Genomic DNA, 24,917 nt, shown 5'->3' on the forward strand with positions numbered 1-24,917 from the left:
AGTAACACTCAACCACTACGAAATAAAAAGAAAACAGAGTACCTTTTGCTGGAAAAAGGTCAACAACAACAATGAAGATTTAACAATACTAGAAAAGGCTGAGAGCTTTGTTCATATCAGGACTGAGAAGTTAAAATATCAGTCTGAGTGACCAGGTAAACAATGTTCTTTCTCACTCAACAAATCCATTCCCACCAGCTGAAGTTCATCCCAGATTAATATAAACTCTACTCATATCAAATCTGAGCCTAAAACCCAGACTATTAAACAACATACATGCTTGGTGCAGATCTTCTGATTTCAGAGGTGTATTTGCCTTACTTTGTGACAAATATATTACATTTCACTCCATGAGGTCTTTGGGAGTAAAGGAAACTCTCCATCCAAGCAAACTGTTGAGCATGATTTTCCTGACAGGGCAAAGGCAGTGGAGTTGCAAAGGTATAAATGAGGCTGTAATTGATTTACATATTCTATAGATCCATTTCCACATGCAAACCAAAGGAAACCAGCTCAGCTCTCAGATCCAAAATTGAGTTTTCAAAGCAAGCAGTTCAAAATATTACCCCTTTAACTTCTGTACTGAGCACAATGATCTAGAGATGCTTCAAACACAGAATTCAAAGCTGGCAGTTTATACATTTACTTCTTAAGGCTAATGCTGAAGGTACCACTCTGTATAACTCAACTGTAACAACATAAGATACCAAATCTGCTAAAAAGAGGTTTTTTGATCAAAGCTGAAGCAGTAAGCTCCAGTCCTTCCCTTCAGGCCCCAACTCTACTTTCCATCTGCACAGCTATCAGGAAACACCAGCAAACCATGAGGACAGCCTGAAAACACAAATTTGCAATAGTCTGTAACACTAACATTCCAGAATGGAATAAGAAGATTGCCCCTTTCTACAAAAGCTAAGATTTCAACTTCACTGCTCTTACACTGACGAGGGGGCTGAAGTAAAACACACCTGACAGTGCAGAGCTGGTTTTGTTTTTTTCTGGGAAAAGCTGTTAGTATTGAAACAAACTGCAGAGAGCACCCAAGTGGGGGCTACAGAACACTCAGCTTGGCTACAGCTCACCCAAACAGGCTCTTGGCCAAAAGAGGAAGCAACACCAGCTACCAACAGGATGAGCTATGTTACTGTCAAGTCACACTTCTCACTTCAAAATTAACATGCTGCCCTACTTTCCACAGGATAAAACCAGGTGCAATTGTAATATTTTTGTCAAACAGCATCATGGTCTAGATGATGTTCCTTCAAAAATGAAAATAATCCACTTGAATACTAAAAAAGTATTTATTCTAAAAATACTCTTTGCAGTGTGAGCCTGCTAATGGCATGTGTGCAGAGAGAAACCACACCACCTTTAGTCAGCTAAAAAGGTACTTACCATTGGCAGTGCATTGATATGCAGAAGTTTTCCTTTCGGGTGCCTCTTGCCACAGAAGGGTGATGCTGACAGGGAAATAAGGAGACAAAATAGGCAATGTTAGTATTTATTATTTTGAAAATAATGTTGTTAACACCCAGTAAAATGTTATCATTTAACGTTCCTGGCTCTCCCAGCCTGTTCAGTTCCCAGAGCTGAGTATTCCCACTGCTCCCATTTGCTCAGAGCCTGGAGTAGAGCTCAGGCACAGCACAGAGATGGAGCTCTGCACTCATCCTGCGCTCCTCACATCACAGAGTTGGCTCCTGCAGGGAGCCTGGCACACAGAGCTTTGAACAAATAACAAACACTGCTGCTGAATGAACACCTGCACCTCCAGGCCTCTGGACGGTCACAGCCATTCAGCAGGAGCACACACACACAACAACCCAGGCAGAAGCATCCTGGTGTCTGCATTTTGCTTCAGCTCTCAGCAAAAAGCTTCAAAAAGGCACCCAGACAACTTACAGTATTGTTTGCCCAAGCCAAATTTCTTCTGGAAATAAACCACAGTTAGGGACATCTAAACACTTTGAAAAGCCCCAAACAAAAATCAGCATTCCAGTGGTATGACTTCCAAAATGGTTACATCCACTGTGAAGCAGAGGAAGAAAAATAAATCTGTTTTCCTAACACATCTTGCACTAAATAACTCAATTTATATACACAGGTGTACCTATGAGCTGAAAGAGTTACCAGCTCCAGCAGTGACCTCAGTAATTAAAAAAACCCACCAGCACACACTAATCGCTAGCAATACTTGACAACATGTAAATAACAGAAATCTTCCTAGTGCAAAATTCAAGAGAAATCTTGCCCACCTTTAAAACCCAAACAAAAACATAATCCAAACAAATCCACACTCTCCTACATTTTAGTAATTTTCTTTACATGTCAACAATAATTTTATGCGTCCAACAATAGAATAACTAAGTATAAGCACACAGTTTTTGATGTCCAAATATGAGGTAACTCCATCCACTGCACTGTTCATTTTTATTCAGTAGTGACAAACGATTTTTATCCACACTAATATTCCTGAGTGGTTGCCCTCCATACAAACACTTGCCAGACGACTTTTCTTTAGGACATAATCTAATCGCCCACTCAAAGAGCAGGAAGGGTGACAGATGGACATGGGTGACTAATGAAGTATTACCAGACTATTTTTAGATTAAATTCTTTACCAAGCATCTGCAACCTGTGGTCAAAAAACTTTTACTACGAGTAAAGAATAACTATAGTTTGTGGAGCTCCTGATTAACACGAGGCTCTCACGTGCAATTTTCAAGCTCAACCAGCAGGAAATCATTCATTATAGAGGCATTTTTGGACCTAGCCAAAAAAAAAAAAAAAAAAAAAAAAAAAAAAAAAAAAAAAAAAAAGCTACAGCATTTGAGCTTATTTTATTCTTAGAAGATCCCACAAGGCAGGCAGAAATATCACCTTCACAGTGCAAGCAAGAGGCACTGCAGAGGATGCTGAGGAATGCAGGAATGCTGGGAATTGAAAGAATTTGCAAACATGCTCTTATTTCCTTGCTTAGTTGTACTAGTGCTGCAGAAAATATGTAAATGGGCTGAGTGAAACTCCACTCCTCAAGAGGTACAGTATTCTACGAAAGGCTACTCAGAAAGCTTTTTTTCCACAGCCAGAGCTGCTGACCAGCTGAGAAGAGAAAGCTTTAACACCCACTCTGCACTCCCCATAAAAACATTATTTGCTTATAACAAGAGTTTCTCTTAAAAACAGAACAAAACAGCAACCAACTAATATTCTTTTGAGAACAGTGTAAATCCTGATAAAAGCTGTGTGCAGAGAAAGGCAGAGGAGGGCCCTGCTACCCCGTTCCGAGTGCGACGCTTGGTTTGGGTTATTCTATTTGGGAAGGAACACTGCAAGCATAAATAAAGGGATGATTGCACAAACATAAACCATTTTCTTCACGGAAAAAAGGCTTTTTTCAGTACACACTGCCCAAACTGTCTCCTTCCAACACCTCTTTGCCCTTGTGCAATCTCGAGTGCAGTACTTATCATCGAAGCCAGAGAGGGAAACCTTTCTGCCTGATCCGTGGAAGAGGATTCTTGTCCTTTGCTTTACATCTAAACAGGGCAGTGACACGGAAAGAAGCTGGAAGCAAAGACTCAAGAGAGCAGAGAATGAGAAAAGAAAGGGTTCACTGACTTCACTTCATTCCTCACTCAATGTTAATTGGTTGTAGGCTCCAGTTTTAAATAAAGGCGCTTGAAGCGACGTGTAAACATTTAGAAAACTCTGCAATGTCCTTCTTCAGAATCAATTGCTGAGTACAAACGCCTCATCAGCAGCTTCTTTTCTTTCCAAATTTATCTTATTGGATTTTGGCATGTACCTTGAAACAATGCAGGTGACAGTAATAATTTATTGATTTTAAACTACCTCTCACCTTTATATTCCAACATGTTACAGTGATTTAAACAGGTGCCCAGATGTAGCAACAGCTATCCTACATGACACTTAAAAATAATCCACCAGATGCCCTTTAAGTTGATAAAGCACAGCTGGGGAATGCACAGCAGCTTCTGAGTTTGGATCCTTCACCTTGGAGGGGCTGTGAACAGCTCACCACTGCCTCATGACTAACGTCTTCAACATCAGTTGAAAACTGCTCCCCTCAACTTGAAAAGAAAGATGATTTTGCCATGTGTGCACTGACACACGTGTGCTCACAGCCACTGCTTACCAGCCTTGCCCACACCAGTTCTTTCTGCACAAAATGACACATCTGATGCCTGTGTCCCTTGGAGATTTGGGGCAAACATCATATCCCTGTTAAGAGCATCCTATCCTCATCCTATCCTGCTGTGGTGTACAGAGACCAGCCACGCTCCAGGCCTCCAACCCAGTTTGCATGAGCCAGGCAGCTCCCACCTGCAGGGCTACAACTAACATGCCAAACCACCTTCATCAAAGCAGCAAATACCCATCCCAGGCTGCCTGCACAGATTGGGCTGCTGCTATCAACCAAGTAATAATCGCGTGGTACAAAGGAAACCACAGATAAAAACAACCCTGGCACCAACACAGTGACAGAGCTGGTTATAAACACACAGACCAGATGTACGCTGATGTTAGTCCTCACCTGTTTCCAAACACAGTCAGTTCAAAGCAAGGATTTCTCTAAATGCTACTTGCAGAGATGCTTAACCATTTCATTCCAGAAATGCTGCTTTTGGTGCTACTTTCCCCTTCCCAGACATTACACTGGGTTTGTGTTATGGCTAAACCAGTGGTTTTTGCGTGAGCTATGAATTGCTCCTGTTCCCCATGTGAACTTGTGCACTCCTGGTTTTTTTTCTAATCCTCTTAGGATCACACTGTTTATACTACTTTCTGAGATTTTGGTGCTATTTGAGTTTAACAAATAAATTTAGTCATTAGATGTTGTGCTGTCTGAATCACTAAAGCCTTCTAAGGACATGATATCTTTTCTTCTAAATGATCCTTGAGTATCCTGCTTTTATCTGGATTCAGTATCTGGAAAAAGTTTCCCAATCAAGACAGAATTAAAAATAACTAAATCCTGGATATTCCCCTCAGTAACTAGGCTGCGAAAAGCATGAGACAATAATTTTAAAAGCCTAAATTGAAAACTAATCACTCCATTGAATCCTTCCTTTCATTTGGTTAATAGGCACATACAAAGCTAATGGTGATTCTACCACTGCTGTGCTTGGAACATAAACAGAAAAAACCAAAGTTATTTCTTTTAATCACAGTTCCACAGTGATGTATGGCAAATTTTTTTTAAGCAATTCAGCGCATCTAAAACAACATCTGCTTTTCAGATCTGACAGAGAGGCTCAACCAAGGACAAATACAAACCCATAAAATTCAGGAGAAACAAATACGTACAAGTGCATGGAGGGGAAATGAGTACCACACACAAGACGTGGTTAAAAACTGTCATTACTTGAAACTGGTAGGTAGCAATAGGGTTCCTAGTGACAAAATAACATGCACAGACTGCTCCAGTACTTCACTCTGGGAGTGCGGCGTGGGCGAGGATGTTTTACAAGAAGCCTCATCAGGAAGCACTGAAAGTATCTAAGACCTGCCCAGAGACACATCCACACAAATCCCTAAACTCTACCTGGAACAGCTCTTCTCTGCCAAGTGAGAATTTTTTATTTCCTGATCTTTGCTCTTTTACCTTTATGCCATCAGAAATATAGAAAAACTTGATGTAAGTTGACTTTTGCAGATGTTTCAAAGAAGAAATGCTTAACTTGTACATTCACATCACATTAAAGCTGCACAACTTCCCACATTTCAGGAATAATATTATACAGAACAAGCACCTGTATGTCTGTGGACATATGTGAATCAACTGCTAAAACAAAGGGTATCTGAGGGGATAAAGAATAAGAGCTGGGCAAGCAGACAGCACTGCTCTGGAGAAAAGTTCATCCAGATACAGAAACCACTGACTGTACACCCACAGAAACAGGATTCAGTGTGCAATGAGAAACACAGGACAAGTCCCACCACAGCAAATGAATACTGCAGAAGTTTAAACACCAATTTCTGTAACAGTCAAAAATTGAGGCAATCACAGAAAACAGCTCATAGCCCACTGAAAGGGGAGGAAGCTGAATTGCTGGAGAGGAAACCAACTCAGCCAGCTCCATTAAAAAGCCATAAAGCACCCCAGTAATCTTGTCAATACCAATCAGCTGGTACCGATGGGAAGGAGGGTGAGCAGTGCTGCAGCACCATTTCACTTGCAAGGCATTTAAATGAAATTCATTAGCAAATAATCCAATTCACACAATCTGGAAGTTAGAAGGTCCTAGAGAATGAAGTTAAACCCAGTCTAGACTGGGAAGGAGTATAAAGAACCATTACTCAAAGCACTCTTATGCGAAAGGACCTTAAAGCACTCACAAAACTCCACCTCCACAGAGTGCTACCTGCAGGATGGGGGCCCACCTGTGAAAATTCAAAGTAGTTTCCAATTTTTGGAGTTTTTCTTCCAAAAATAGTGGACATGCTGACTACTGACATATTGATCAAAACAGTGGCATATTGACAAAAAAGTTTCTGTGTTTTTTAGTCTAGAACTGAATTTTAAATTCACCACTGGAATATTAGTCAGCTTAAACAGCTTGTCAAGCTGGGCGCTCTCAGCAGACTCACTTCCAACAGGAAAGAGGAAAAAAGTTTTCCTACTTAAAAAAAAAAAAAAAAAAAAAAAAATCGGATGTGTAACATTTAGAGGCCATTCTATTGTAATTACAGATTTCAAATATCTAAAAAACTAAATCAAGAGACAAAAAAAAAAAAAGAAACTTTAAAAAAATCAGAACTGTTTTTCCCTTTCTTCACAGTAAGAACAGACGTATTTCCCATGATACTAATTCAGCCTTCTCCAGCTCACTAAAAACCAACTCAGCTGCACTGGTGGGTGAGAACCCTTCCCTTCTCCACTCAGACCCAGTTAACTCAGATGAGCCTTCACAGCTGAGGGAAGGCAGCAGCTGCTTTTGTCAACACGGAAATGTATTTGCAAGGAATTGATAGTTGCAAGGTTAGAAGGACTTTTAAATTGGTCTCCAACGCAGGGATATGGAATAAAGCTCAAATGGGTTTTCTGGGAAAATCACCTTCTTTTGCTAACAGTGCCTGCCTCATCTGTGTTTTGAGACAGATACTGTGTTTTCAAAACTGTACTCTTCTGCTATGGGATTCAGTAGCCTTGCAGAACAACTTATCTAGATTATGGCAAGCTTAATTTATTAAATTAATTAAAATTCTGTCTCAAATACACCACGATTCAGGGAGGTGGGACACATGTTTTACGCAGACATCACATTTGGAACTAGGCTCAAAATGTTTAAATAAGGAAATCCCCTGAAATAAGAAAAGGACTTGACAATATTGGTTTTTTTTCAACCTCAAGGAGTGTAACCATGGGAGCCCTGGCTGGGTTTCCCTCCACATTGGTACCATGACCACCTTTAGTTCTTTGGGCACCCAGTAGTCAAGGAGGGCATTCTTACAGAGCAACAGCTCAGATCCACATTTCTGCCAAGCCAAGCTAAGGAGCTGCTGAGGACATTCAGACAATGCACTGGGGCTTGGTTTCTGCTGCAAGAGGTGTTTGCAGACAGCTTGACGTCAACGGGCTCAAGTTGTCCCGCTGTGGCCACTGACCCTGAACGCCGTGTACGCCCCGTGGTGCTGAAGTGACTCTCCCTGTCTGAAGGCACAGTAGGAAGGCTGGTTGCCTTCTGTCTGCCCACTGCAGGAATAATTCCCAGGATACCTGCCCTTGCAGCAAAGGGTCAGGCTTAAAAACAAAGGTGCTCCAAAATGTTCGTAAAAATCTACCTTGCTTGTGATATTGGGGATGTGACAGTAGTAGCATAGAGGCTGAAGAGTTAGGATCCAGGAATTCATTTAAAATAGCCCTCAAAATTATGGGTTACTTTTAAAACTCAAAAGCACTTAAAAATCCACAGGTATGAAAATATTTTTCTGAAAACTTTTAAGTCATACCAGAGACCAAAAGCAAAGTTTGTGGTGGAGCTTGAGCTCATACACTCCAGATGTTCCTGGGATACAGCTCCACTAAAATAAGGTGTTTATAATGTGTTCCAGATTCTTCCTAAAATTATTATTACTATTATTTTGTGCAAAGCCAGAGAAAAGCATAAGGATCTCACACTGCCAAAAAAAAAAAAGGTAACACTGAATGCCCTGAAATCATCAATTAAATGCATCAAGGAATTTTTTTTTTTCCAAAAGAACTGGTCAACAAAAGCTGCTGCACTTCTGCTTACAGTCATTACCATTTTCCCAGGAACTTTCACAACTGAGCGACGCCTGAAGCACAATGTAGTCACCAGTTGTATCACTTTTCCAAAACTGTGTCTTAGTCATATTTTCACACAAATAACCTACAGATGAAGTTCCTCCTGCACAGGTAAACCCTGTGACTGAGGAGCAGACAAGTTGCCCAAGACCAAGCAACACAAGGATTTTTTTCCTTTTTCCAAATCTTCACATTGCCACCAGTATATAACACCATCTTTCCCACAACCTTTGGCCTCTGCTCTTTCCATGTCTCCATCACTTCTCTAACAGAGCAATTTTTCAGGCTCACGTGAGGGCTCTGATTCACAAAGAGTTAAAACCTACCTGGGAGGGCTGCCCTTGTTCATGCACTGGTTATCCAGCCATCCCTGCTAAAAGGACAACTTATCCTTACACAGCAGCTACTGAGCTGTGACAAATTGCAGAGCAGGGTAAAGGAAAAAAGCCTTTGCTCATTTACCATGGCAAGCTTTCCTGCCTCCTGAGAAGGGAAACTTTCCCTGCAGCAGGGGCTGAAATCAGAAGGCAGAGGGACAGCACACTCAGTCCCAAATGAGCTGTCTCTTGTCCCTGAGAGCTCAGAGGTGTGGCTCACCTGAGGGCTCTGGTTTAGCTTTATGCCCAAGTCACATCCTAGCCAAGATCTAATTGCTATTGCATGGGGAGACCTCAGTCTACCCTCATCTACCCTCTCCCAGCTGGGTGTTCTCAGCACTTCCTTTCCTCTAAAAAAAAAAATAAAAATGAACAGTTTTCTTCCACTCAGCTCTTGAAGCATCCCACTGCAGGGTCAGAGGAGGACAGAAATGGCTCGAGAAAGGAAGAGGGAACACAGCCCAGAAAGGGAAGAAATGCAGGAGCAGCACTGCCCTATAGCTCCATCATCAAAATACATGTTTCCAAAGGATGCCTGGTGCCTCGGACAATGAAAGGGGGCCCAGCACAAAAAGCTCTCAGCAAACACAGAATGATGCACCAGGTATGAGCTGTACCAGAAACAGCACAGACAGTAACTGTATAAAACAGGTATTTGTTATTCTGTTGTCTTTTCAAACCGTTTAGGATACCAGAGCTGTTTTGTCTGTCACACTGACTGAATAGCAAAATAGTTGCATCAATATTAGACTTGTACATGGAGTAAGAGACACCAAAACCTGTTCCAAAGAATAAGGAGCTTCCAGTACAGAGAAACATAGCAAAATATTTACTTTAGCACTATGGTCAAGGAGAATAGCATCTATTAAATAAATGGACTAAAGTCATTAATCAACAGCAGCATATTAAACTAATATAATCATGCTACTTGTTCTTTGCCTTTTTTTTCCTTTTTTTTTCCAGAGGACTAAATCATGACCAAGGAAAACATGTATTTGGGTCATCAAAGACAACATATTCAAAAGAACTGATGAGTATCAGGAAGCAAAACCACAGCAGAGAGGTCTTACAAAGATCATCTAGGCCAGGATTAATTGGTAACAACCTAAGAGTGCCCTTATTCAAGCCTGTCCTAAGCAGTAAAGAGGGTTTAGCTATATGTATACACTTGAACTACTCAACTATGTACCTCCAGAATAGACCTAGGTGGTCTATTTTTTAAAAAAATCCCTTCTCCTACAAATAGTGTTTGGTATGTTAATTAACATTTCAATTATGTTGGTTTTCCTGCTTGTAGGAAAAGGTTTTTCCCCTATTGAAAATAAGTGTAAAAAACCCTAAGCAAACTTAATTTGTTGCCAAAGTGAGTGAAGTCAGTATTTTTGTTTCACTGGAAATATTTTCTGTTGGATTTCCTATGGTCATTGCAGCTGTACAGCTCAATTTATATCCCTTTGAACTTATGTGTTACACACACAGAGCAACACACAGCAGGTGTTTATCCTACAAACAAGTGGAAGTGGGATTAGATAACCTATTACACCACTTCACAAACAGTTTAAAAAGCAGAAAAAAGAATGCTGATGTTAGTTAAGGGATCAGTCTCAAGCACAGCTATGTAACATCACCAATAAGAGAAAAAACAATTTCACAGGAGCAAATGTCCAGGGCAAGAGAAGATTTAGGTTTGTCTGGTGAAGATTGAATAGCTGCAAATACATTTTAAATAACCAGGAAAAACTTCCCTGTTACAATATCATGAAGCTGCAGACAAGTTGAGAGAAACTCTCGGTGCCATGGGGGTTGTGTTATTTTAAGCAAGAGCAGTAAGGACTCTGGAAGGAATAATTCTGCCTAAGGAGAAATATTAGTCTATAGTGTTTAATCTAACAGGGCTTTTCCCTTTCTTTACTTTTTGATTCTTATCTAGATTGTTTCACACCGGGAATCTGAAACTGGCTGAGCTCTGCATCCTGCAAATCTTGTTCAAACTGGAATAGGCCGGGGATAGGATTTCACCATTCGGGAATTTCATTTACAGAATTCTGCCTCTGCAGTCACCTACGGAATTCTCATTCTCTGTAACTGCTGTCAGGGCTCCATTAAACAGGTGGGTTTGGGACTTTTCTTCTATTTTTCAAGTCAACTCACATTTATCAATGTGATCTACTAGACTGGTCGGAGAAAGTAACAAACTCAAGACCTCAGTTCTTGGTCTTTGAGAAATAGAACTTCCTTAATCTTTCAATTTGTTAAAGATAGAAAATTTACCCACATCCTAATGTTAAACTGCGCCAGGTAGGTACCATCACTGCAGTGATTTGCTCCTGATGTGGTTTTTGCTGCTCTGATACAGATTCACTAAAGCATCCACAGACCAGCCCAGTTTTCATTTTTAAAAGGAAAAAAAAGTGATGAATGTTTACAAACTAAAAAAAAAAAAAAAAAGCCTCTATTTTCCATTACCTACAGTTTCCATTTCCATAACCTACAGTTATTAAGTTCTTTTTAGTGATGGAGAATGAACAGAAGTGTAAATTTTGCTGCTTTCTTTTGTGGTCATGCTAACACACATTGGTTAATCAAGGAAGCAAGTGACATGCTCAGGGGAGGAGTATCAAACACACTTGTCAAGAACACTCCACCTAGCAAAAGCATTTCCCTCCAGTGTCAAACACCAAATACTGGGGTCTGGTTCATCTCCAAACAGAACACTGTAGGTATTATTTCAGTCACACCTAGTCAAGGGCTTTTTTTCCCTGTTTTTTTGAGGATTCTTTCATGCCATACTTTTCCAAGTCAGTGGCAGAATGTTGACATGGAACAATATGAGGTATTTAGCACTAATAAATACACAGACCCAATCCAGCACAGAGTAATAAATGCACAGGGCTTGGCAGCCCAATAACGATGCATCTTCCATCACCAACAAGTAATAAAAACTCAGGTTTACAAGCTGCTGCACTTCAGAGGAGACTGTTTACCAGATCAGATAAAAACAAGGTTCAATATATATATTTTTTGTTGTATGACACAGTACTGCTGCAATCATTTATCAGACTTTTTCTTGTGTCTTATCTTTCTTATCACTGCCTAAGGAACAGGCAAAATCTTGGAATTACAAAAACACCTCTAACACTAGTACTTCTGACCCATTTAACATATCCTTTTCTTTTTTTACACCAACTTTACCCAGAAATAAATCCACTTGCCATATTCTCCCAGGAATACTACTACTGGTCTGGTTTTGACACCTTTTCACAGAAGTCTCATTGACCCTCCTGGGCTTGTAGCAGGCTGGGTGTGCTCACCACCTACACCCTGACACTCCCTCTCCCACAGAAACAAAAAGGATGCAGTTTTGCTAGTAACATCTGCAGACTAAACAAGCTCAGTTTAAGAGCAATTAGCACAAATTGTTCTTTGGTCAAGTCAAGATAATTTCCTTGGGGCATTTTTAGCTGATCTGTTAATTCAGTCACTCAGAAAACTTCACTAGTTTTATCTTTCTGTTCCTAGTATCTTCTTGTAAAGCAGCAAAAATAAAACTACACTCATTTATTCTAGCCTGCATTCAAAGAGTTAATTTTTATAACTTCTTTACGTAATGACTTTACTACAAAATTCTTAACTGACTTGAACAATTGCCAGTCCTCAAAACAACACCTGCCAAACATTCTTACCAAGTTTTGAAGGCAGTGAGTGGCTGCATGGACCAGCCAGAGACCATCCATGGGCTCACAGGGCAAAGGTGAGTGTGGAGGAAGGGAGACAAATAATTCACAGCAGTGTAAAGTGTCAGTAACACATGCATGAAAGTCATCTAGGAAGCCTCCCATCACTGCATGGAATTCCTCTGTCCCAGCACAAGCTGCAGAGCCATAAAGGGAAAGACAAGGAAATAACCCTGGATTCCACAAGGCAGTGCAATGGAACACTGCAGCAGCAACTTCAACTGCCAAGGGGGAAATCTGATCTCACATGTCACTCTCCATGGACAAACACATGTCACATCTCTCATGCAACACATTTTAGGAAGAGAGGTGTACTTGCAGAAGCATTAAAGCCAACATCTCCTTTCCTTTTGATTAACAAAGCAGAAAAATTCTCCTTGCTCATCCTTAGTCACCAGCAGACTTGACCTGGTGAGGTCATTTCAGCAGTCCCATCTCAGGCACTCCACCCAAACCCTCCCGAGGCTTTTATTTTTTCTCTTTTAAATTAACCCAATCTCTTGCAAAGAAAAACTGTGGGCACTGCCCAAGATGAGTTCATGACTCATGGCCAGAGAGGCCCAAAAAGCCTGAACTGAAACAAGAAGAACTTAAAAATTCTGGTGAAGACAGACACTTACATGACATTATTACTAAATATGTTTAGAATGAAGAAAGATTAAAATACAAACCACTACAGATACCACACAGTAAATTTTAAACCCTGCTGCTTACTATTTTAACCAACTAGAAGGTTGGTTAATCAGGGAAGCAGAAGAGAGAATACCACAGGAGCATTTCTGTTTATTCCTTTCAAAAACAGGAAGTTTTTTTCATATTTGCAAAGAATTTCTATTAAAAAAAAAATAAAAAGCCAGTAAAAAAATCCTTCTGCAATTCTCTACTTGAAATTCTTCACTGTTTTGACAACAGAACCCACTGCAGATATAGAAACTATAGAAACATCACGTCAAAACTGACTTTAAATTTTAATTTCAAACTCAATTTGAAATTTTGGCAACCTGTATCAAAATCTGATTGAAGCCACTAGAAAGAAAATCAGATCAATGAAATAATCAAGCAATATATTACGGTTTGAAGAAAACTAAGCCATCACTGGAACTGCTGGAAATCACAGGCAGAGTGTTCATGAACTAAAAGTGTTAAGTGGCCAGTTTTTACAGTGGCATAGAAATTATTTTTAATACCACAACTATTTTGCATTCAAGTGGCGTCAGTTCTTTGTATGTACTCCAGAGACTCAAGGATGAGAAGTTCATCTGCCAGTTATGAGACTACAAACCCTCACTAATTCCAAAATACTGAACAAGAAAATCACTTCAATCCACTACTGTCAAAAGAGCACTTTTGCCTAGTTTGAAATGCAGAAGTTTCCCTCTTTATCCAGTACACTGCAACAGTAAACCAAGTGAAGACTTTGTGCATTATACACACGCCTTCCTCTAAATGCAGTTTGACACAATAAATTAGAAACAGGCTATTCATCAATATGCAACTTCCTAAAAAGTCATAAAAACTTAAATAATTTGTATAAATAAAGGTTATGTGATTTAACAAAAGCAGAGCAAAGCACTAAATCAGCCTGTTTAGCAAAATAAATACCACTTCTACTACAACAATTCAATCTTAGTAGCAAATCAAACATTTTAATAGATTGCAGCACAGTTATTTTCTCGACAAAGTTTGATTTCTCTAAATCCAAAGTAAAATTACAATCAATTACTTCAAACAAGGGCTTCTGCCTGTTGATTAAATTGTTTTCCTTTGATCCACCCTGGGCCTAGCAGACATTTCTTCTGGTACTAAATAGTCAAAGTGTACATTAAAGCTTAAAAGACCTCCTTAAAACAACAGCTATAATCAGCCTTGATATTCACGACTTTCAAAAGAAAAAGATTTGGGATAGGGCAGCAAAAGCACACAGCACTAGGTAGTCCCTCTGTCTCTGGCTGCAAGTCATTGAAAACAGATCCAAGGAAAACCCCAGCTGGACATAACCCACATCCTGAGGTGCTTGGTGCTCCTTTGGAGGTAGAACAGTGAGCACCAAACAAACAAATAAAGGAAATGTAATCATCCAGTCCTGGGTGTGTTGGTTTTTTGTTTGTTCTTCAAGCTTAGCTTTACCATTGAATTCGAAACCAGTAAATATATTGAAATAAACCACAGAGTTGTATCCACACTGCAGTATTCTACAGGTAATTACACTGAGAAAGAAAGAATAAGAGGGTAGTTGCCACAGGAAGTCACCTATCTTAATTGTGCCTGCAATTATTTCTGTATTCAGTATGCATTCAAAACTAAGCTTTTTTTACACTTCACTTCTCTAATTCACTCCAGCAGTGTCACACTTGCTTCTGCAGGGAAGCATTCCCCACAAGTTCACTGTGGAGATCTCAGCTCACTGATAACTGACTTGAACATCTCATCCAGAAGTTTCTTTACTGTGCTTCCTCTGTATCCCTTCTGGAACATCAGCATGAAACACCAAATACTGGACCAAGAGGGCTGATTTAACTACAAGAGATGTCAGAAGAATAATAAAGTTGTTCCCGTTTGTACAGTAGGAAATAAGGAATCAATAATATAAAATACATACATTATAAAAAAATAAACCTCAGAAACACCTTCTGAATTTAGGTTTCACTGTCTCACACACTTCAAAAACATGAAAGGCCCTGAAAGATCAATACAACCCATAAGAATCTAAGGTGCAGAAATCCATAATTTGATTTTTTTTTAATATGTTAAATTGTACAGTAGCAAACACTGAGATAAATCAAAGAGATCTCCATACAAGAAACAAAACAGGTTATAAATCCAGAATTTATAAACCTCCCATATGCTCAAATAGGGAATGTGGTGCAAAGAATTTATTACAAAACTTGTTTTCTAGTGGGCATTCAGGTATTTCTCATTTCAAGTAAAAACTTCTATTAAAGGAACACGATCTCTAAGGATTTATCACTGGGCTTTCTCTCCCCCAGTATTGTTAATTTTTAATGAGCTTTCTGAAAATTCCCTTTGCATTGAATCTCACTGGCTGGGGAATGCCAAAGGACCCTTTGATCAGCAGATACAACACTTTTTGCTAGTTTTGGAGGGATTTTACTCATGGAAACTGCAAAAAATTCTTTTGATCATGGCACCAAAACTTTCATTTCAGCTCACTCCTGGTTTGGAGACATGGGGAGTTCGTGTTCTGCCGAGTCATTCCCCTGTGGAGCTCAGAAGGATCCGGGAGCCTGGACTGGCATCTAATTGTCACCCTGGCTCCATCAATCCCGTCGGATTCACTTTGATTCACTTCAGTGCCTGAGAAATTCCCAAACAAGGCAGAGTGAACCTGCCAAGCCCTGCTGTACGTCCACACTACGAGGACACTTGCTGGACTTGTTTCTAAGAATGGGACAGCATTTGGGAGAGTGAAGAAAACAACTCATTAGAGCACCCGGAGAAAATCCTTTTCTCCCAGGACACTGCTGTGCCTGTGGAATAGAAAATGCTATTAAACAAAAATGATCAACTGCAAACAAACACGAATAATTTGCTGAACAAAAAATATCTTGCAGCTAAGAGACAATATAAATTAGCATATGCAGACAACTAGGATGCCAAAGGAGCAGGGGCCTCGCTGCCCAAAAAAATAAATCAGCAAAGGCAGAGAGACGGTTAGTGACTGTGTTTTGATTTTAGCAATAGAAATCTAAAATAATCCAAAATTGAGGATGTAATTGCCAAAAGGAAGAAACAAACAACACAGAAAAAGAATAATCAAGACTGGAGAAAAACAGATTATCAAAGGCACCTGCTATCACAAGAATAGAAATGAGATCTTCAGAAGCCCTGAAGGAGTCCTCGCAGAAAAGAAACAAGAAAAAGCATAAAATCCCCAAGAAAGTGATCATTACTGATTTGATCATTTTAGCATACAAACAGAGATGTACTAGGGATGGTAGAGACTGCCAAAGGGAGCAAAACCCAAAAAGGTGTGGGGGGGTGTATATTCCTGTATTCCTCTTGTCTATGCCATGCCAGACAGACTCCCCTGTTTTCCACTGCATCCAAACCCCTGCAACCTGTTGGTTCTGCAGCAGCTGCATCACTCCCACACTGCCAGATCACAGAGCTCCAGGAAAACAACAGCACAGGGGTGTAAACATCTCAGTGAGACTAAAACATCATCTCCTCAAAGATTTCCCCTGCCTGCTCTGGCCATGCCCTCAGCCCTGAGACAGCGTTATTTCTATTATTTCTGTTTTTTCTTCCCCTGGAGCAGCAAACGTTCTGCATCCAAACAAAGCAGGAGAATCAGTGTGTTTCTCTGCTCTGATCAGAGATGTTTATTCCATCCTTCACCCTGGCCCACACACACTACACAGCACTTTGAGGCCTCTCTGGGAGATTGCACTCTCAGAATATGGGCTGATCAAACACACCGAATGCACAACGCACTTGACTCCCACATATTAATTATGTACCTCTAAATCCTAACCATTTCTCTAATAATTTTCTTACAGAACATAAAATTCCCACAAAAGGACGATCCCCTTTGATGTCTGAGAGCTCTTCTGTAGGTATCAGAGGTACAGTGTAAATATTGTTTTACAACAAACAGAAATTCTATACATTTCTACTCATTTGCAAGATGATCAAAACGAGTGAGAAGTACAGGAGAGAACTTTAATTTTGTTCATTCACCCCCTGCATCTACCAGCTCCTTGAGTTCCTGCAGGAGCTCCTTAAGCCTTTGGAGAAACCAGAAGATCCTGCTGGGAAGGGATAGGGAGAGTGCACATTATTTAATAACCAGAAACTATGTATGAGAGACCTTTCTGGTTTTATTTTTGGCACAACTTATCTGCTGGTAGAAAGACTGTATTTGAACACTGAGAGGAATGTAATGGGAAATTTATTTTAAGAATACAGTTCTAGCAGGTCATAAAGATTGTATCATTATCCTCCTTGGACAGTAATTGGCAATAATACATGCTCTTCTTTTAGTTTTTGTTCCTTTGATGAGTTGAAAGAGAAATGCTGTTCATCCAACATGCTGTTTATTTAATATTCAGCTTTCCTGAACTCTTCTTATGCAAAGCACAAATGCTGACGATCAATTATTTTAGTAATCATAATTCAAGCTCAAATTTTACACTCTGTAAACACATTATCATGACCACCACATTATGCATTTGAAAAATTCCAGTTGCAGCAACCCATACAAATGAGCACATTGCATTAGGTTTACAGTAAAATTCTGTTCTGGCTAGACATACAAGGGGTTTTTTCATAACAGTAAAATGAATGAAGCACACATAAATGCTGAGTATTTTTCTATGCAGTGTACAAATGCACACATTCATACACAAACAGTCGTGGCACTTGTTCCAAGTACCGAATAAAAGTGAAAAATATTTATACTTGTCACTAACAAGAAGTTATTTCAAACACTAGATTTTATGGTTTTAAAATTAAATTATTGGGTTCAATAGAGAAGTCAGAGGAGAGCTGCTGTCATTTTTTGCAGGAAGATTTCCTGTAAACTCCATCAGGTTGACAAGAACTAAGTTTTCCCGAAGCAACCGGTAGCTCTTTGGGAGCAATCTAGAACGCCCTCACACTTAGTGGGTGGCCTAATACATCCTGAAATGTAAGTCTATAATTAAATAAAAATTTGCAAAATTCAGTTTAGACTTCTTATGGGAACGCTTAATGCACATATAATTGGGATGTAACACATGCTGCATTACATTTCACTGATAAACCATAAACTTTTCAAATCAACATTTCATGGAAATGCTCAGAAAATAGTTTTGATGTTTAGTGCTGCAAATAATAGTAAAAGGCTAAACAGGGAAAAAGTGGGCCTGTTGCTGAAGGAGGTGGATGATTTAGTGGCAGTAGATGGGAGAAAAGGCTGACGGTCTTATCAATGATTATTTGATCTTGACCCCTGGGACCAGATGGGCTGTGTCCAAGGGTGCAGAGAACCAAGGTCACAGTGAGGCCACCACTGTCATGTCACAAAGCTCACGGAGACTGAGGGGTCCTCAATGGCTACAGAAAGGCAGGTTTTCTGCCACCCTCAAATAAAAAGGGAGTGCAGCAGAGGGTATTACCCCAATTTATACCCCACAGTATGGACCCATCCGATCTGGGATGTGGCCAGCTGGATGAATGACCACTAGATGGGTGGAAACACAGCCGGGCTCCAAACACATCTATTAATGGGTCTTTCAGCAATTGAGAAGTGGCCACAAAGTTGTTTAGAAGACTGGAACACCTCTGCTATGAAGCCATGTTGAGAGAGTTGGAGAAGATAAAGCTTCAAAGATACCTCAGAGAACCTTCCAGTACCTAAAGGGGACCTACAAAAAAATCAGAGAGGGGCTTTGTACAAGGGCACATAGTGACAGGATAATGGAGAATAGCTTTAAACTGACAGAGGGCAGGTTTAGATTGGATATGAGGAAGAAATTGTTAACTGTGAGCAGTTCCACTGGAATAGGTTTCCCAGAGGAGATACGGATGTCCCATCCCTGGAATTGTTCCAGGACAAGTTGGAGATGGAACAAGATGTTCTTTAATATCCCTTCCAACACAAACAATTCTGTGGATGAGGGTAACCCCTGGGATACAGCAGCCATCTCTCCTGGGACCTGACCTATCCCATGTTTCCACCAATGACTTAGAGGAAGCCCAGGAATGCACTCTCATCGAGCTTGTAGGTAACACCACTCTGGGGGCAACCAGCAGCTATACCTGAAAGCAGGGCCGGCATCCAGAGAGACCAGGAACCACTGGAATTCTGCAGGGACAAATGCAGGGCATTGCTCCAGGGAGGGAAGGAAGAGCCCTTGTCAGTCCAGACTGGGACCCACAGCTGAGAAGAACCTGTGGGTCTTGGCCAAGCACCATCCAGTGGTGTTGTGTGCTCTTGGATATCGTGGGTTCCACAATGGTTTATTCTGTCTCTTCACCACCATTGGGATATTTGACTTTGAAACCTTAATAACATGGTTTTGACAGTTCTTTTATAAAATAAACCCTGATAGAAAGCACGATTCCAGCACATCCATTTCCAGCAGGTGCTGCTGGTGGTGGATTTTTAATTCCCAAAATGTGCACTTTGGTTCAGAGAGAGCCAGTGCACAGCCTTCAGCAAAACAACTCAAAATTGTGATTTCTGCGTCTATAATTAAGCCACAATTGGCACTTTAAGGGGCACATTCTACAGTTCATGCTGCTAAAGTAAATACTGTGTGCATGAAAAACTGCCACATGATGAGTGCAATGAGCATCTATGCTTATTTGCCAAAGGAGCTCCTTGAGTTTGTATTTAATTCTAATTCGTTATCAAGCATCTTGAAAGTCAAGCAATTGCAAAGTCCCATAAATATATGTGACTATTTGAGTTTTCATTAATACAGTACTTAACATGCAAAACCAAATTAATTTATTTCCACGTGCAAAAACCAGAATGGGTTGGAGAGGCAGCGCACACTCACACAGGCTTGGAACTGAGCAAACTGTTACAAATTTACTGGAAAAATTGTATACTGGGCATATGTAATAGGCAATTTGTTAGCACATAATTGCTATTTCTAACCTAAACCAAGGCAAATCTATCCAAGAAGCGTGTTCATATAAACACTGTATTTTATATATATATGTATATAGGCACAAACACTCTTAAATATTTTATATAGAAGCACATTTTTGAGACGTGAAAAGCAAAGCATGGTGGGGACATAACGAGCCCAGCTTCATTTCCCCTAAACACCAGGGGAGCTGAACACGTGCACCCACACCGTAACCAAGGCTACCCCCAAATTATCTTCTGCCAAGAAAAAGAACAGCAGCTGCACAGAGAGAAAGTTGGAGATTAAACTGTGAACATCTAGGAGGGAAAAAAAAAAAAAAAAAAAAAAAAAAAGAGGCAAGAAACTTTAACTTGACTGTCTTCCCAAGCTTGAACAGCAGCCCTACCTTCATCCCATCTCACCTTGCCAATATTCAAACATGAAACATTCACCACACACGGGACACATTTTAATTGTATGGTCACATAGTCTAACTGTGTGAGCAGAAGGCTTCTAATCAAACCTTTATGTAGATAAAGATCAGAGTTGTCGAAAGGAATTCTCTTAAAAATTAAGGTTTAAACCACGTCCTGAGGTTAAAATTTAATTTGGTAGGGTGATGCTTATGAATTCTAGTGCTCCTAGAATTTTGAAATACCTGCAAAATTCCTCCCTTTAGCCACATATCTGCTTAGTATAGAACTTCTTCTTACAATGAAGTTCAATCTCCTAACATAAAAATATGAAAAAATATGAAGGTTCACAAATCAAGGTTTAAAAAAAAGACTTTATGACATGTATCTGAGCAATACTTGGCAGATTCCAGGAATATTCTGCAAAAAAAAAAAATACTTGTGTTTATTTTGGACATCACCTTCTATCTTCATGTGATGCCTTTAGTCTTTGCACTACAGTAACCACAATCTCATGTAATGATCACTTTGGAAGGAAAAAAAGGATTAATCAAAGTATATAGTTGGCATATTAGCTGAAAGGCTGACATACACCACCATTCCATTTCCATTGCTCTTCAAAGAATCCTCTCAACTAAGCCTGCACAATCAGAGCATTTACTCTTTAAATAACCACGAAGAAAAGCAAGATTGTTTTAGTTCTTGAAGCCTCAGTGTACATTCCAGGGCTCCTTATACTTTAAGCAATTGGCAATAAAAACCAAAGGTATTCTTATTTTGAAAGCATTTCCAAAGCCTTAGAGACTCTGACTCTACATCTTCAAAATGCTCAAGTACATATACAAGATGCACAATGCCACTCATCAAAAACCCTCATTTTTTACTGCTGTACACGCCTCTGTCTTTATACAGAATACAGATTTAACTGTGTTATATCTAAGTTTTGCAACTCTTTCTGCTTAGCACTAGTAAAACATGGCCTATTCCATCCATCCATCCAACTGAAGTTTTTCGTTATCTCACACTTGAGGTTATGCTGCTCCTGGCAAAGGCAGTCTGACCCCACTCAGAACCACTTAAAATCCCTCTGAAAAGGTGACTGGCTTTTGTCTTGCCACGTCTCTTTGTAGTCCTGCACCAGCTTCACCTTCTAATGCCTGAAACATAACACACTTACCAGGATTCTCTTTTATTAGCCAAGAGGGGCCTTTGCACTTTGCTTATCACTGATTTGGTACCAAAGAACAACTTCAGTTCCCTCCAAATGGCTAATGATGCACTTGATGTATTTTCTGATGAGCATCTGCATGCTTTCTCACACATTGCTCATTATGAGAGCTGTTCCTAAATTCACAAGTCTCCTTTCAATCCCTTTTCAAAAGTCTCCCTTTCCATGTCAGCTCAAAAACTGAGTGTTCAATAGCTCTAGGTCAATTTTTCTTCCATGAATATATAATGGCTTTCTGAATTCACATCAACTTTTAGCATTACCATGTCCTGAGGCAAAAAGTTCTGCAGCAATATTCTAGGAAAAAAAAAAAAAAAACAAAACAACAACCTAACTGTGTTTATTTTGGATATCACTTTTTAGTTTCATTTGACGCCTTTAGTCTTTGCATTAGAGCAACAGCAATCACTCTCTAATTACCTTCACCACAGTGCTCCCCAATTTACAAATCTCTCCCATCCCCTCCCTCAGCTGTTAATGGGTTTCTGCCACTCAAACTGGAGACTACTCGACTGCCTAATGAAACTCTTCCACTGCTGGTTCTGACTTGTAAACCCATGCAGACACTTCACTAAGTTTTCTAGAAAAGGCTTTAAAAGAAGCCACTTTGGGTTTTTTTCTCATGAGCAGCACAGGCTTCTGGAATTGTTCTGCCTCAAGGACATTAGATGCTGAGCCCAGTGTACAAAGAAAGGTGTCAGCACTACTAATTTCTGCTGCCAGGAAAAGAAAGATGCTCCACGTCACCCGGATCATGGCAGGAGAAGGGGAAAGACAGTGAGGGACACTGAGGACTGTCAATCCTCCCCGACTGCTGCGGTTATTCCACGGCCACACCTCGTCTCACTACCGTGAAAAATGGATTGGATTTTCACTCAAGGGCTGAACTCTACTGAGGATGACAAGGTGGCTGTGACGAACCAGAAACCTGCAGGGAAGCTGCAGACCTGGTTCCTCTAACGCAACTGCTGTAATCTGCCTCTGGTCCAATTCCTGATTCTGCAACAGCAGGAAAAAAGTCATCAGTTCCTGCTTTGGGTAGCAAAAGGGAATGGCTGTGTAAGGAAGTTCAACACACATGCCTCTATTAATTTACTAGATGAGCAACTTCCCCATGATACCCACAGCACAGCAGTAGTGTCCTAATAAATTCATATTTTTAAGTCAGGAAATGCATTTTTGGTACAGATTTGGAGCTGACTGAGACATAAATTAATGAGATTCTCTAGCAGTGGTTTTATTTCCTTTGAGCATGAACCTATAAGAACTTTGGTAAACACACTGAAAGGTTCTATGGTTTCACTGCTTTATGGTTTAATAATTTTATATCCTTTTCTGAGATGCCTCACATCTGTTTACAGAACTGCTGCCTACTGAGTCACAGATATTTCCAGAGCCCTAGCCACACTAGACCACTGTTATTTTTCACTCTCCAAAAGAAGCAAGATAATCATTAACTATAGCAGCAGGGAAAATAAAATCCATGCTGCCTCACTAAGTTAACACTGCACATCCAATAAAAATAATCATTTTAAAAATTATAAAATCATTCAAACAATTTTATCTTTGACGTTTCCCATAGTTTCTCTCACTACACTTAGCCATTTCTTCATGTTTCTCTTAACAAGGCTTGCATGAGCTGACCTAGTTTATTTGCACTCCTCCCAAACTGTGAAGTAGAATGTGTTAACATAAACCAAATGGTCCCAGTCATTTTGAAACAAGCTTCTCCTCTGCCAGCTACTCACCCTCTGCCACCTCTGTCTGCTGCCTTGACACTTTCCAGCCATCTTCCCTCCCCGGCCTTTGCTGCCACCTCCTTTGTTCTCAAACCCTGCCACCCCAAATGCCTAAAAACTCCCTGCTTTTACCCTGAGAGGTGACACCTTCTCTTTCCTAGCAGCCCCAAGCAGTCAGGCTCCCCCTTCCCACCGACTGCTCCTCACTTCCAGTATCCCCAACACCACCATGTGGGAATCCAGCTCCTGTGCTGCCAAGGGCTGCTCCCCAAGCACAGGGGCCCTGGCTCTGCCTGCTCTTTACCTGGACACAGTTTGTTTCCCATTGTGCCATCAGCCACCCAGCACAACCTGGAGCTGCCATAGGATAACGCCACTGCTCCCCATCACATGTGTGCAGAGAGCAACTGAACACCCTGGCCCATGGAACAAAGCCCAGCTTGGATTTAGGGCCAAAACGTGGAGGAGAGGTCATTGTATCACCTATCCCACACCTATCCCACGGCTAAACCTGAGAGCCAGAACTTCATCTCCCCATCCAGCGGAAGCGTCGCTGCCATCCCTGGCATATGGTATTACTCAGGTTACTATTTTCATCTTTGCTAAAGCTGTAGCTATGGTAAGGTAACAGCCCAAAAATTTCATAATATGACATGGGGGGGGAAAGAATTTTAAAAAAGAAACAAACAAGTCACAGCAGTGAGGAAACAGCCTTTAAAACATTTGTACTGTTGTGGCTTTGTTCTGCTATTAAGAAAAAAAAATAACACTAAACAACCTTGCAATAAACTGCCTGAAGCAAGCTATTTTTGAGTTTCCTCTAGTTTAATGACTCCTCATTTCCTCACTCCAGAGGCATACCTGTAAGTGCCACTGGCCAGAGAAGAGCAAATAAGCACCTGAGGTAGTTAGGAGCAGAAAATGCAGCAAACACTCGCCCATTAAGTGCAAGCCTGAAGGACAGATTGTGAATTGCCAACAGGGGAACCAATGAGGGAATCATATGGAGATGTGAGAGTCTTCCACTCACATAAAATAACTTTCATTTCTCTAAAAATACGTTAACTGCATACTCCTATGTTAGATGTTCACATCTAGAAATCATCATGGAGTTTGTTTCTTTACTAAGCAAACTCCCTCGTACTTATCCTCAAGTTTATTGGAAGTTGTTTCAGCTCTTGTGGTTCTAGAGAAGAGCAGATAAATCCACAGGAGCCTTGAACCACAGACTACCAGCATGCTTAGAACACAAAGAAATTGTACTTAGTGCACATGGTCCATGGTTGTGACTGCAAAATACACCTCTCCCAGCCCACTTGTGAACAACACATCAAATCCACAGCAGCAGATTGGTCCACCGTGGTGGAAATGCCAGGATAAACTTCAACATGCTTTTTCCTTTAGTGTCTGACGGTTGAACAGCCAGAGAAGGACACTGGAGAAATACATCTTATTCCAGAGATAATTTCCCATCTTACTCTGCATTGCAACAATTTGAAATTCTTACAGTGGGAAATACTGTTTCTTGTATTGCAAGGGTTTCGGGCTTT

General features: G+C 40.4%; 1 protein-coding gene across 6 annotated transcripts in view; it reads right to left on the reverse strand.

Annotated features, from left to right (window-relative positions):
- TBL1XR1 (TBL1X/Y related 1) overlaps positions 1-24,917 on the reverse strand; it is a 109,893-nt gene that overhangs the window by 60,463 nt on the left and 24,513 nt on the right. For all 6 annotated transcript variants that reach the window (XM_083868815.1, XM_083868813.1, XM_083868816.1 and 3 more), the window contains exon 2: positions 1,396-1,460. The gene's annotated coding sequence lies outside the window, so the exon portion shown is untranslated. The remainder of the gene's footprint in view (positions 1-1,395; positions 1,461-24,917) is intronic.

This window comes from Zosterops lateralis, assembly GCF_965231275.1.
Source record: "Zosterops lateralis genome assembly, chromosome: 10".
Classification (NCBI taxonomy): Eukaryota; Metazoa; Chordata; class Aves; order Passeriformes; family Zosteropidae; genus Zosterops; species Zosterops lateralis.